The 14,485-nt window shown below is 45.9% G+C and overlaps 1 long non-coding RNA gene across 2 annotated transcripts; it reads left to right on the top strand.

The window, feature by feature from the left end:
* Positions 1-524: 524 nt before the first annotated feature.
* Positions 525-10,712, top strand: LOC134340916 (uncharacterized). Of its 2 annotated transcripts, none has more exons than XR_010016677.1 (3): positions 525-602; positions 7,385-7,495; positions 9,657-10,712. It is a non-coding gene; the product is annotated as an uncharacterized LOC134340916 (long non-coding RNA). The 2 variants fall into 2 exon arrangements; XR_010016678.1 differs by having other exon boundaries at positions 530-602; positions 7,376-7,495.
* The last annotated feature ends 3,773 nt before the right edge of the window (positions 10,713-14,485 follow it).

Below are 14,485 nucleotides of genomic sequence, written 5' to 3'. Positions count from 1 at the left end.
GAGACGATGATCGTAGTCATTGATGAGAGCGAGATCCAAAATGTCCCTTTCAGGAACCCAGTACCGTTCCTTGAGTCCAATCCTTCCAGTCCACAAGGAATTGGCAAACACCCTGAACAGCTCTGGAATCCAAAATTAATTTTACAGTGAAGACCTGTTCCCCATCAACAAACCTGGGTGGTGGAGGGACTGATGGTGGTGGGGCTAATGGACTGGTGTTTACAGGTTTTAATTTGGAAACTAGAAAGTGGGATTGATCTTGAGGGTCTTGGGGAGATGCAAGGTGTAAGCCACAGGGTTTACTTGAGAAACTTATGAAATAGCCTGGTCCGGTTCAGATGGTTCGTACTTTCTTCTCGAGTATGCTGTTCTGTTCTGTGTACGCTGCTTGTTTGGGTTACTGTTGGAGATAAGAGATAGGAGAGCTGCATCCCATCCAATTAGGATGCCTAGATTTGGGGGAGGTTTCTCCAGTGAGGGACACTAAGGTTGGGCTTGGGGCTTTGGTGGGAAGAAGAGAGAAGTCGCCGGAGAGAAGAGGTTGTAGGGGTCAACCCAGAGTGGCCTGAGGAGATCGGAGGAGGATCAGTGAAGGGGAAACCGTGAGCTCCAACTTGTGCACATTAGACTGTTTCATTAAAATAGGCCCTTTTTCTTTTTTTTTCCATTACTAACCCTTTAGTCAAATTAAGAATTATAAAGCTAAATCTTTTTAATTAGAAGTGGTGCACTGGCTGTTATTTCATAGTACTGATTCATGACAGAGTAACAAATCATGCAGCAGCCACACAAACAGGGGGACTTGGGGGGCTTGTGCCTCAATCTGACACGTTTGGTGGGGCTGCAGATTGTCTTCCCTAGACTGACGCAGCTGACAGAACCAGAGTGTTACACTTAAAGGGCCCGATACGCTTGGGCACCAACTTCCTAGACTCCACCCAGAGGGTAAATCCTGAGTGGACAGCCAGACCTGTTGCCCAGACTGCAAAGCTGGTCCCTGTCTTCTCTTGTGGTTAGCCATCGCTTCAGCCTTCCGGGTAGAGGCCGACAGAATCTCCCTTGCCCAGTCCATTTTTGCTTGTAGTGTCAGACGTGATCTTCAGCTGCAGGAGACCCAACCTTGGCCTCCCGCTCGGGAAAGAGAATAACTAAATTGGCATTTGAAAGGGAACATCCCATGCACAGAATACTGTAAAGTGTTGTGGGCAACCTCTTCCCACATCAAATAGTCCCTTGAATACCTCTTAGATGGAAGGGATTTCTACCGGTTTGGGTGCAGCAACTATCCATAAACCTCCCTCTGAGGATGACTCCTGGGGCTCCTTAGGTAGCGGATGTGATTCAGTAGACCTCAGTGTCTCCTCCACAGGTTCACTGGAGTCCTTAGTTGAAACAGAGGCCAAATCAGAGACCAAATCCCTGTCTGTATCCTCAGACAACAGCAACAAGGCATTACAAATGGTCTTTGTGCTCCTGGGACTATGCTCCAAGGGTCTACACTTTGGAGCCTTTCTCTTAGACAGGACAACTGGTCTGGATCCCTTGGGTTTGGCTGTTAGATCTTCAGACTGCTTGGGTAACTCCTTGGCTTACTCCTGAACTAGACAGACACCCCCAACACACCCCCAACTAGACAGGGTCAGGACTCGCAGGTCCTGTTCGTTGGAGCCAGATTGTCTGCCCTGGAGGCAGGACTGGTTCTCCCAAAGGCTCCAGGTTACCCCGAACAAAAGCCTGCCTGCTCGTCGGCCGCTGGTCTCAGGAGAGTCTGGGGATCGGAACACGAAGCCACACATGTTCCCTCTTGCAATGACTAGGACATGCAATGATCGTCCCTTCCTTCCAGTTCATGGAAGGGTTATGCTGGGACAGCCAAGGGTGCCCAAGGATCAGAGGTATGTGAGGAGAATCGACGATATAGAAGCAAATATCTTCCATACATTCCTCTACCTTCATCCACAAAACCAATGTCTGCTGCAGGATCTGCCCAGAAGCAAGCGGACGACCATCCAGGGCTATTGCAGACGTGGACTGGGTCAACTCCTGCAGCAGTATGTGGAGCCAACAGGCAGTCCCCAAGTCCAGGAAATAACCGGCTGCCCCAGAGTCCACAAAAACAGTCACCTCTCATCGGTTCTTCCCTCAGAAGATCTCGTCTTTCAGCCTGACACCAGAATCAGTAGGGTTGGGAGTAGTGCTGTTACTGTCATAGTCCTCCGGACACTAGATGGTCTTAGCAATGATGGCAACAGCTTCAGATATTTGGCCTGCAGTTGGCCTGCTTCTCCGCAGTAATAGCAGCAACTGTGATTCCAATCCTGGGACCTCTCATCAGCCAATCTGCAAGGGCTCGACAGGATCCTGAGCAGGGGACAGGCTGGTCAATGTTCGAGGTTGGGAAGTGGAACTGCAATGCACTGAGGCTGGGCTCGGGATAGCCTGCTTTGAACTCTTGAGGTAGTCCAACTCTCACTCCACCCAGTGATTATTGAGGCAGACGGACTGGTTGATTGGTCGATCAGAGCCTCCAAGTCCTCTACTGACTCTCCCAAGACAAGGGCATTTTTTAGTTTGCCACAGAGTCCATGGTGGTACAGAGTGGCCAAGGCCTCCCCGTTCCAGCCACTCTCACCAGCCAAAGCCTGAAATTCAACAGCGTAGTTCACTGCTAACTGACTACCCTGACAGTCTATCTCCAGGCTCTGTCTAGCCACAGCTGACGAAAGGCTCTGATCCCCGACTGGGTCCATCGTACTGTGACGAGAAACCTCGGCAAGGATGTTTAGGACCCAAATGCAGGAGTATCCGAGACTGGAGTCAGGACACGATATGATTTTGAACTTGACGCTAGATGAGAATCAAGAGTTGAGCTGATGATTGAACACTGAACTTCAGTTCAGGTGCCTTTTAAATATTAAAATCCTGGTGGTGCCAAAACACGGCCGCCCATTAGTGGGGTGGGCCTGAATCTTTAAAGGAGCTGTGCCAGCTATCCATATTCTGGATAGTTGGAGCGTCTAAACCCCAGATGTTGTCAAGTGTGTGTCATAGCAGTGAAAGACCTCGGGCATGATGTTTTTTGTTTGTGAATCATGGCCCTAAATACATAAAGGAATTCCTTGGCATCTGTCTTCGGTGGTATGTAAACTGAGGCCAGGATCATAGTAGAGAACATTCTTAAAACCCCCTTGTGCAATTGGATCCTGTATTTCCTCACTTGCCGACCCTAGTCAGTTCGGATTAGCAACAGCATCTTCTCCATGATCTCCATCAGCAAAGGTGCACCACAAGGCTTTGTACTTAGCCCCCATCCCCTACTCACTTAACACTTAGACTGCATGGTTAAGCACAGCTCCAGTGCCACATTCAAGTTTGCTGCTGATACGTCTGTTGCTGGCTGAGGCGGTGATGAATCAGCATATAGGAGGGAGTTTGAAAATCTGGCTGAGTGGTATGAGAACAACACCCTCTTACTCAAAAGGAAGAGGTACAGTCGACATTTCAGGCCGAGACCCTTCGTCAGGACTAACTGAAAGAAGAGCTAGTAAGAGATTTGAAAGTGGGAGGGGGAGGGGGAGATCCAAAATGATAGGAAGACAGGAGGGGGAGGGATGGAGCCAAGAGCTGGACAGGTGATTGGCAAAAGGGATATGAGAGGGTCATGGGACAGGAGGCCCAGGGAGAAAGAAAAGGGGGAGGAGGGGGAAAGCCCAGAGGATGGGCAAGGGGTATAGTGAGAGGGACAGAGGGAGAAAATGGAGAGAGAGAAAAAGAATGTGTGTATATAAATAAATAACGGATGTGGTACGAGGGGAAGGTGGGGCATTAGCGGAAGTTTGAGAAGTCAATGTTCATGCCAACAGGTTGGAGGCTACCCAGACAGAATATAAGGTGTTGTTCCTCCAACCTGAGTGTGGCTTCATCTTCACAGCAGAGGAGGCTGTGGATAGACATATCAGAATGGGTATGGGATGTGGTATTAAAATGTGTGGCCATTGGGAGATCCTGCTTTCTCTGGCGGGCAGAGCGTAGGTGTTCAGCGAAATGATCTCCCAGTCTGCGTTGGGTCTCGTCAATATATAGAAGGCCACATCGGGAGCACCGGACGCAGCATATCACCCCAGCCGACTCACAGGTGAAGTGTCGCCTCACCTGGAAGGACTGTCTGGGGCCCTGAATGGTGGTAAGGGAGGAAGTGTAAGGGCATGTGTAGCACTTGTTCCGCTTACAAGGATAAATGCCAGGAGGAAGATCGGTGAGGAGGGCTGGGGGGGACGAATGGACAAGGGAGTCACGTAGGGAGCGATCCTTGCGGAAAGCAAAGAGGGGGGTAGGGAAAGATGTGCTTCATGGTGGGATCCCGTTGGAGGTGGCGGAAGTTACGGAGAATAATATGTTGGACCTGGAGGTTGGTGGGGTGGTAGGTGAGGACAAGGGGAACCCTATTCCTAGTGGTGTGGCAGGAGGATGGAGTGAGAGCAGGTGTGCGTGAAATGGGGGAGATGCGTTTGAGAGCAGAGTTGATGGTGGAGGACGGGAAGCCCCTTTCTTTAAAAAAGGAGGACATCTCCCTTGTCCTGGAATGAAAAGCCTCATCCTGAGAGCAGATGCGGCGGAGATGGAGGAATTGCGAGAAGGGGATGGCGTTTTTGCAAGAGACAGGGTGAGAAGAGGAATAGTCCAGATAGCTGTGAGAGTCAGTAGGCTTATAGCAGACATCAGTAGATAAGCTGTCTCCAGAGATAGAGGCAGAAAGATCTAGAAAGGGGAGGGAGGTGTCGGAAATGGACCAGGTAAACTTGAGGGCAGGGTGAAAGTTGGAGGCAAAGTTAATGAAGTCAACGAGCTCAGCCTGCGTGCAGGAAGCAGCGCCAATGCAGTCGTCAATGTAGCAAAGGAAAAGTTGGGGACAGATACCAGAATAGGTACGGAACATAAATTGTTCCACAAAGCCAACAAAAAGGCAGGCATAGCTAGGACCCATACGGGTGCCCATAGCTACACCTTTAGTTTGGAGCCAAGGGAGAAATTATTAAGAGTAAGGACTAATTCCGCTAGACGGAGCAGAGTGGTGGTAGAGGGGAACTGGTTAGGTCTGGAATCCAAAAAGAAGCGGAGAGCTTTGAGACCTTCCTGATGGGGAATGAAGTATATAGGGACTGGACATCCATGGTGAAAATAAAGCGGTGGGGGCCAGGGAACTTAAAATCATCGAAAAGTTTAAGAGCGTGAGAAGTGTCACGAACATAGGTAAGAAGGGATTGAACAAAGGGGGATAAAACAGTGTCGAGGTATGCAGAAATGAGTTCAGTGGGGCAAGAGCAAGCTGAGACAATAGGTCTGCCAGGACAGGCAGGTTTGTGGATCTTGGGTAGGAGGTAGAAACGGGAAGTGCAGGGTGTGGGAACTATAAGGTTGGTAGCAGTGGATGGGAGATCCCCTGAGTGGATAAAGTCGGTGATGGTGTGGGAGACAATGGCCTGGTGCGCCTTAGTGGGGTCACGATCGAGGGGTAAATAAGAGGAGGTATCCGCGAGTTGTCGCTGTGCCGCGGCAAGGTAGAGGTCGGTACGCCAGACTACAACAGCATCCCCCTTATCGGCGGGTTTTATAGTAAGGTTAGGATTAGTGCAGACGGAGTGGAGAGCAGAGCGCTCGGAAGGAGTGAGGTTGGAATGGGAACAAGGTGCGGTGAAGTCAAGACGGTTGATGTTCCGTCGGCAGTTAGCAAGAAAGAGATCCAGAGCAGGCAGAAGACCAGAGCGGGATGTCCATGAAGAAGAGGAGGGTTGAAGACGGGAGAAGGGGTCATCAGTGCGGGTGGAAGAGTCCTTGCTGGAGAAGTAGGCTTGGAGACGGAGCCGGTGGAAGAAGAGTTCCATGTCATATTTTAATTCCACGTCCCATTCCCATTCTGATATGTCTATCCACGGCCTCCTCTACTGTAAAGATGAAGCCACACTCAGGTTGGAGGAACAACACCTTATATTCCGTCTGGGAAGCCTCCAACCTGATTACATGAACATTGCCTTCTCAAACTTCCGCTAATGCCCCACCTCCTCCTTGTACCCAATCCGTTATTTATTTATTGATATACACACATTCTTTTTCTTTCTCTCCTTTTTCTTCCTCTGTCCCTCTGACTATATCCCTTGCCCATCCTCTGGGTTTTCCCCCCTCCCCCTTTTCTTTCTCCCTAGACCTCCAGTCCCATGATCCTCTCATATCCCTTTTGCCAATCAACTGTCCAGCTCTTGGCTCCATCCCTCCCCCTCCTGTCTTCTCCTATCATTTTGGATCTCCCCCTCCCCTCCTACTTTCAAATCTCTTACTAGCTCTTCTTTCAGTTCGCCCGAAACGTTGACTGTACCTCTTCCTGGAGATGTTGCCTGGCCTGCTGCATTCACCAGCAACTTTTATGTGTGTTGCTAGAATTTCCAGCATCTGCAGATTTCCTCGTGTTTGCCCTCTTACTCAATGTCAGATAGACCAAGGAGCTGATTATAGACTTCCGGAGAAGGAAACCAGAGGTCCATGAGCCAGTTCTCATCAGAGGTGGAGAGGGTCAGAAATGTCTAATTCCTGGGGATTACTATTTCAGAGGACCTGTCCTGAACCAGCACATAAATGTGATTATGAAGACAGCACAGCAGTGTCCCTACTCCTGTAGGTGTTTGCAGAGATTTGGCATAACAGCTAAAACTTTGACAGCCTTCTATAGATGTGTAGTGAAGTGTATACTGACTGGTTGCATCCCAGCCTGGTATGGAAACACCAATGCTCTTGAACAGAAAATCCTACAAACAGTAATGGATACAGCGTAGTCCATCACAGGTAAAGCCCTCCCCACCATTGAGCACAGCTACATGAAACACTGTTGCAGGAAAGCAGTGTCCATCATTAGGAAGCCTCTCCGCCCAGGACCCATTCTCTTCTCACTGTTGCCATCAGGTTTAATGTACAAGAGCCTCAGGACTCACGCCAACGGGTTCAGAAACAGTTATTACCACTCAACTATTCAGGCTCTTGAACCAAAGGAGTAACTTCACTCAACTTTACTCGCCCCATCTTTGGAAGTGTTCCCACAACCTATGGACTCACTTTCAAGGACCCTTCATCTCATATTCCGATATTTATTGCTTATTTATTAATTTCTATTATTATTATTTCTTTTTTTGAACAGTTGGTTGTTTTCTGCACTCTGGTTGAACACCTTAGTTGGGTAGTCTTTCATTGATTCTGTTATGGTTATTATTCTATGGATTTATTGAGTATTCCCACAAGAAAATGAATCTCAGGTTTGTATAGGGTGAGATATACATACTTTGATAATAAAACTACTTTGAATTTTGAATGGTCGGTACTTAATCATTAGATTTTTCAGGTCAGGAGAACAAGAGTGGGATAAGACCGCTGCGCCCCGAGCACTATGATGTATTCATCGTGAAGCAGACGCTGCCGTCTCTACCCTTGTCTCATGCCTCAGGTCTATCAGGTGGGTTGAGAACACCTCATGCTGAAGCTTGGTGTCCGGAATCTCAGGAGTGAGCCATGTCTCAGTGAAACAGTGTGCAAAGTAATCCTTTATTTCTCTCCGATACAGAATTATTACCCTTAGGTCCTCTAGCTTCCTGTCTAATGACTGTACTGTACATTGGCCAATAAGATGCTAGGTAGCAGTGGTCATGTTCCCTGTTGCTTCAGCCTTACTTGTGTTCTCTCCTTCTTGCACACCTTCTGGCCAGTTCAAGGTGCTGTACTTGCATTCCTGAGAGTCAGGTTCACCTAAGTCCTTCACGACATGATAAAATCATTAGTGCATTAGATGGTTCAAAAGTGTGTTTCTTAAAGGGGACATTACAGGCTGCAGATTGCAGAAATCACATTTCGGTAGGTATGTATCCAAGTAGTTTTGTGAGCTGCCAACAACTATCGCCAGTGCCATCTTCATAGCCATTATGAAGGGAAAGTGCTGGACTGATCTTGGAGTAGGATAAGTCTGGCAGAACACTGTTGTCAGAAAAGCCTGTATTGTGCTGCACTCCTCTATGTTCTATGTTCTAATACAGAGGGCTGCAGCATCAGTTCTCGGAATTGAATGTGAGAGTTTAAAACCCAATGTGGGTGATAGGATATGGTAACAGGGCACTTAGGAAATCTTAAAATGACTGGGTATAGTTTTATGAATGTGAAATTGTGTTCAGGACACACTTTGCAACCTAAAATTGTTTGCATGGATAAGCCACAATCTTCAGAACACGATTTCTTCCTCACTTCAAGTGTTTCAGTACTTTGCTGAAAAACAGGAAGTGGGAGGTTGACTGAAAGTAACTCATTAAATCAAAGCTGCCAGGGTTCTATTCTGTGATCTTGAGAATCTTGAGCTGTAGTGCGTGGAATTATTGGGTATCAGATTAAAAACCTGTTATGCAATGAACTAATACTGTTGCCTTCAGATGAAGTAATTCGAGTCTACAAATTAAATGTGAGATATATTGAAGAAGATTAAGCATCTGATAAACAGAGCTAGCCAGTTAATCTCAGTTAATAGTTCTCATTCTGGTTGGGGAACTGTCACTTAGGTGATCCCCTGAAAGATAAGGTCTTTTACAGGATGAACAAAAAGCAATGTTTCTGGATACACGTCATTTAAAAGAAAGAGATCATAACTCAAAACTCAGAAGATTTTATGTATCAAGGGAGTTAAGGGAATGTCAAGGGATTATTATGGGATTATGACACAGTGGTAAAGGGGAAATCAAGTACAAGGGCCAAAAAAAAAACTCTTGCTTCTATTTCTGATTTTTTTTTGCCCTAGGCTACAAAGAAAGTGAGGGTAAAATATGCAGATGTAAAGTTAAATTATTTTGTAATCAGGAGGTATGTAGATGATGTGATAAATGAGAAAATTAGCTCAAAATGGTTATCACATGTCTGTCGATATTAATCCCAAATTCTGGTGATGTGACTGGTAAAGAATGATGTTGCGAAACAATAATAAAGTGTAATTGGACTGCCAAACTAACTGCACCAAGTACAGTAAGAAATGTGGACACATTTGTTTTAATAAAACTATAGACTTTAATCAATAGTCCAAAACCCCAGTCTGAAAGAAACAAATTTCCTTCAGGTAATTTGGAATCAAGGGCTAGCAATCCATCAGTCAGATTTTTCGACCAACAGACAAATGTTACAAATTCCAATCAATAATTACGTTCCAAACAAGTGCAGCATTTTCAGAGAGCAGAGAGAAAAACAAAGAGGACGGTATGTGTGTCTGTGGGTTGTGAATCCACGGATAACAACACAGGAAGAATAGAATAAACTCAAGAGATTCTGCAGATGCTGGAAATCCAGAGTACGCAAAATGCTGGAGGAACTCAACGAGTCAGACAGCATCTATGAAAAGGAATAAACAGTAGACATTTCATGCTAGACTGAGTTGCCAGTAGCAGGATCCTGCAAGGAGTAAAGAATTTTCATCACAGTAGGTTTTCACATTGCAAAGATCAAATCAAACAATCTTTCCTGAAATTGTTGATTTTCCAAAACATTGCTCCTCTAAGAAAATTAATTGACATTTGCTTTATATGACACACAAAAGTAAGTAGTGGAGTTTCATAACTCAGCATTCACAATGGGTTTGTCTTTTCCAGACAACATTTTGGGGCCACAGGAAAGCTGCTCACATTTTGATCTTGTGAGTTTCTCTGGCTACAATCCTGCTCTAACCATTCACCACCTAGGTGCCATTGTACCTCTCCATGGAAGGATTGATTATTTTGATGAATGGACACGAGAAAAAGAAGAAGAGAGAGGCAACATGCTGTACAAAGGCAACTGATTGTAATTCATTCACGTCATTGGAACACTTCACCTTAAGATCAGAACTCCTCAAAACTTCAAATAAATTCACTGAAGGACATGAAAGCATGAGAGTGAATATCCATGAAACAATGACCAAACAACCTCTTTCCAATAATAAAAGGTTGATGTAGAAAAGCTGGAATTACAGCAGAGTTAAAAATTTACCCTTGCCTTCAGTATGACAGCATATGCTTTGACAATCTGAAGTAAAGATCATTTGGAGATGAAGCCCTCAAACCTGGGTCAGAACACACAGTCCACTGAAGTACCATCATTCCTAACTTCCTGTATGCTCCTGGGGCTTGACTTGTTTTTACGGTAGGTACCTTGTAGCACTAAGGACATGTCGTTGTTGCATTGCTGTCTCAACAAAAGCATAAGTCTACCAACAGAACAATTAAACATCAGCACCTTCTTCTAGAACAATTCTCCAGCATTACAATATAGAGTCATAAAGTCTCAGAAACAGGCCCATCAGCCCATCTAGTCCATGCCAAACTATTATTCTGCCTAGTTCCATTGACCTGTACCCAGACCATAGCCCTCCATACCCCTCGCATCGACATAACTGCTAGGGTGTTTTTAGGGTTAGGACATATAGCAAACATCTTCAGCAACTACCTTCAGCCATCAATCTTCAAATCTGAATATGGACTGTAGATTAAATTTAAAATGGAGCTCTAAACAATGGGTTCCTAAGAGACGTGAATTACAGTTAATTGGAAGACCAGACAATGTTGATTAAAATTCACTTGGGTGTCTATGGTATGGGTACAAAGTAGGAGGTGTGAAGTTTGTGTGCAGTTCAAAAGAAGCATTGTGGATGCATTATAAATATGGAATTGTCCTTTGATCTTTAGCACATAAAATGTTGTGTGGTGTTGGGTCGAGCAGGCCTCAATATGATGTCTGCTGAGTTTCATTTTGTCAAATAAAGAAACTGCTTCATATCTACCAGTATTTCTCTCCAGTGACTTTGTTCATGAGACAACATTTGGGAGCTTGTCTGGGGTATCTTCTTGTAACCCATCGTGTGCCCAGCAATCTCAGCAGCCTAAGTGGACACAGGATCATCAGTATCGATGCAGAGCTACCCTTGCCCACGACTGGAGAGGTGACTTACATCACCAGTACAGGAGGTGAAACAATGAAGGTGGAGAGAAGTCAGCCCCAGGTACTTGAGGTTGAGGAAGTGCAGCTTCCTGTAGTTTTCAAGGTGTGCCCAATCAATAAAGGTATTATCCTGGGGATTGACACACTGAGTAAGGCAGGTGCTATCATAGACTCATGAAAAGGAGAAATAACATGGACAAGTCAAAGAGACTGAACATGTGTGACCCACAAAGCAGCTAACATAGCCCACAGAGAGACCGCAGCCACAAGCAGGGAGGAGCGACAGGGAGATGTGTGCGAATCATGTCAGGAGGTCCCAAGCGTAGGGACCAATCACAGTCAAGAGTGGTTAGAGGTAGTGCAGCTGCCTGAGGTGATTACAGCAAAGGCTCACCAGAAAGGGGATAGTAAGGAGCAGAAAGGGAATGAGTGGCCAGACATCAGTGTGAGGTGGGCAGTGGAAGAACAAGAACAGAAATTACAGGTGGATAGAAAGAAACTACAACTGCCAGTTTAGTAGATTACATGGAGATGTGAAGAACCGAGCAAAACAACAGCAGTACATTGCTGATCAGAGAGAGCGGCAGGGAAAGGAGATAGTCCTCCCACAGCTGAGTGACCAAGTCATGGTGAGGGTGCTGCCTGAAAAAGTGGGGTTTGCTCCCAGATGGATAGGACCACAGATGGTACTTTTAACAAATGACACGTGTCTGTGTGCAGGCTCGGTGAGGCAGTCAATGGAAACACTAGACTCAGGTTAAACTGTACGACTTGCCTTCTTGTCGTCCCCACAGACAGAGCAGGAGATCACGTGTACCCAGTAACAGTGTAATTACAGAGAACCAAAGAGATGAACACCAGCCGCCTGTATCAGACCTGACCACAGCTGATAGAAGCAAACTCACAGCAAACGAGAAGGCAGAGGACACCAAGAAAGCGAGACAGAAAACTGTGAATAGCATGTTAAAGTGCAATGGTAATGGTACTCTGTAATGAAGGCTGGTTGCTGAAGGTAAATGATGAGTTAAATAGCATAGAATAGAAAAGATATTGAGGAAAATAGATGCGAAGAGGTTCAATTTACAGCAGACACATCAGATTCCACAACTGTGATAGCATGGCAGACTGAGAAAGAGAAGAAATTGCACATTGCATCTGAAAGCAGTTGCGCCCAGCCTGAATGGGAGCGAACACAAATGAGCTGGGCCCTTTCAGCAGTTGGGCCAGTGATTGACAGGACAGTCTGGAAGGGGGTGCCACCAGGGAGAGGTCCTTGCAGTCATCCAAATAGAGACCACCCCAACCCCCTTCCTGTACATCGATGAGAGGACTTGTGAGCCTGATACTTCTACCTTGTAGGCGTCCTTGGAAAGACAGAGTTTTAGCTAGCAGAAAATGAAGGGGTGAAGTCAAGGAATGTGATTAAGCAGCAATCAGCCAGCAGGGGAACAGCCAACAAGTATAAGAATGAAGCTGTTTTTTTAAAGACTGTTGTTCAAATTTCCAGAACAATCTCTCCGCTTAGCATTTTGTAGGTAGCCATTAGGGATAATAGGGTAGATGTATATGTACATAAAGTAAATGGGGGGTATTCTGAGGCTGGGCATTCTTACTACCCTATTTGAGTAGATTCTCCTCAAGGTTGGCCTTTCCTGGTACAAATTTATTTTTGTAAAGGAGGACCAACAAGTGGGACTGTTAGGGCAATTTTTGGGGTTAGCGCATATAACAACTAATTTCAGTCACCAATCTTCAAATCTGAATATAGACTGTAGATTAAATTTATAATGCAGTAGATGACAAACAACAACAGAACCAGCACTGATCCCTGTGGCACTCCACTAGTCACAGATCTCCGGTCAGAGAGGCAACCCTCTACTACCACTGTCTGGCTTCTTCCATGAAGCAGGTGTCCAATCCAATTTACTACCTCATCGTGAATGCTGAGTGACTGAGCCTTCTTGACCAAACTTCCATGCGGGACCTTTTCAAAGACCTTGCTAAAGTCCATGCAGACAGTGTCCACCATAATACCTTCATCAATTTTCCTGCTAACTTCTTGGAGAAAGTCTATAGCAGTGGTCCCCAACCTCCGGGCCACGGACTGATACCGGGCCACGAAGCATGCAGGGGTGCAGCGGTAGCCAGAGCACACCCAGCGCATCTTTAAGAAAAAAGCCAAAATAAACAAGCTAATTAATTAGATGCCGCCCAGAAGCCAGTCTTCATTAGAGGAACTGAGGTGGAGAGGGTCAATAACTTTAAATTCTTCGGCATTAAGGATCGATGTTTCTCTCTCTGAAAAGTGTCAGAGAATCTGTCCAGGGACCAGCACATAACTGTCATTACAAAGAAAGCATGGCAGCGCCTATACTTTATTAGAAGTTTGTGTAGATTCAACATGTCACCTTGATATTGATAGCCCTGTCTTTTCAGCCTGTCTGGGCTGGTGTTTAAATTGACCAAACAATGGAACAGCTAAAGGCTCCAGCGCCCTGGAGAAAGGAGTGAACATTGCGTAGAGCAAGTGAAATCGGCAATCGCCTCTGATCTGGGCCGACATTTACGTGCCGGGCAGCACCTAATTAATCAGCTTGTTTATTTCGGCTTTTTTCTTAAAGATGTGCTGGGTGCGCTCCAGCTACCGCTGCACCCCTGCATGCTTCGCAGCCCAGAGGTTGGGAACCACTGGTCTATAGGATTGGTAAGACATGCACGAAGCCACGTTGACTATCCCTAATCAGTCCCTGTCTATACAAATACTTATATATCTGATCCCTTACAATATCTTCCAGTAATATACCCACATCTGACGTCAGGTTCACCAGCCTATAATTTCTTAGTTTATTTTTAGAGCCTTTTTCAAACAAGAGAACAACATTAGCTATCCTCCAATCCTCCAGCACCCCACAAGTTGCTAAGGATGTTTTAAATATCTCTGTGAGGGAGCCTGCATTTTTTGTACTAGGCTCCCACAAGTTAATTAGTTCTTCTCCACGCCTTGCAGTGCATCGGGCAGCAACCTTGCAGTTTCTTTAGTATTTGACTGTGCTTCTTACGAGGTCGAGTTGCTAGCTTGACGCTCAACCCAGCACAGATGGAAAGTGTGCAAGGATTCAAACCCGGGATCACTCCCCTCAAAGTCCAGTGCAGATGCCATGACACCAACAGCTGCCTTAGCCTCACACAAGATCCGATGAAACACCTTATCAGACCCTGGGGATTTATCCACCCTAATTTGCCTCAAGAGAGCAAACATCACTTCCTCTGTAATCTGTATACGGTTCATGACCTCACTACTCTTTTGCCTGACTTCTATGGACTCTGTGTCCATCTCTTGAGTAAATACAGATGCAATACATCCATTTCAGATCTCCCCCATCTCTTTCAGCCCCGTGAGGAGCTTAGGAGACGATGGCACCTAACGGCGACTCCTTCGCTTGCATCTTCAGAAACAACTCTATTTTCTATCTTTAATATCTCAATTTTTCCCTTTCAGGGTTCT

This window comes from Mobula hypostoma, chromosome X2, assembly GCF_963921235.1.
Source record: "Mobula hypostoma chromosome X2, sMobHyp1.1, whole genome shotgun sequence".
In the NCBI taxonomy this organism is placed as follows: Eukaryota; Metazoa; Chordata; class Chondrichthyes; order Myliobatiformes; family Myliobatidae; genus Mobula; species Mobula hypostoma.
This window is presented reverse-complemented; position numbering and strand designations above follow the sequence as displayed.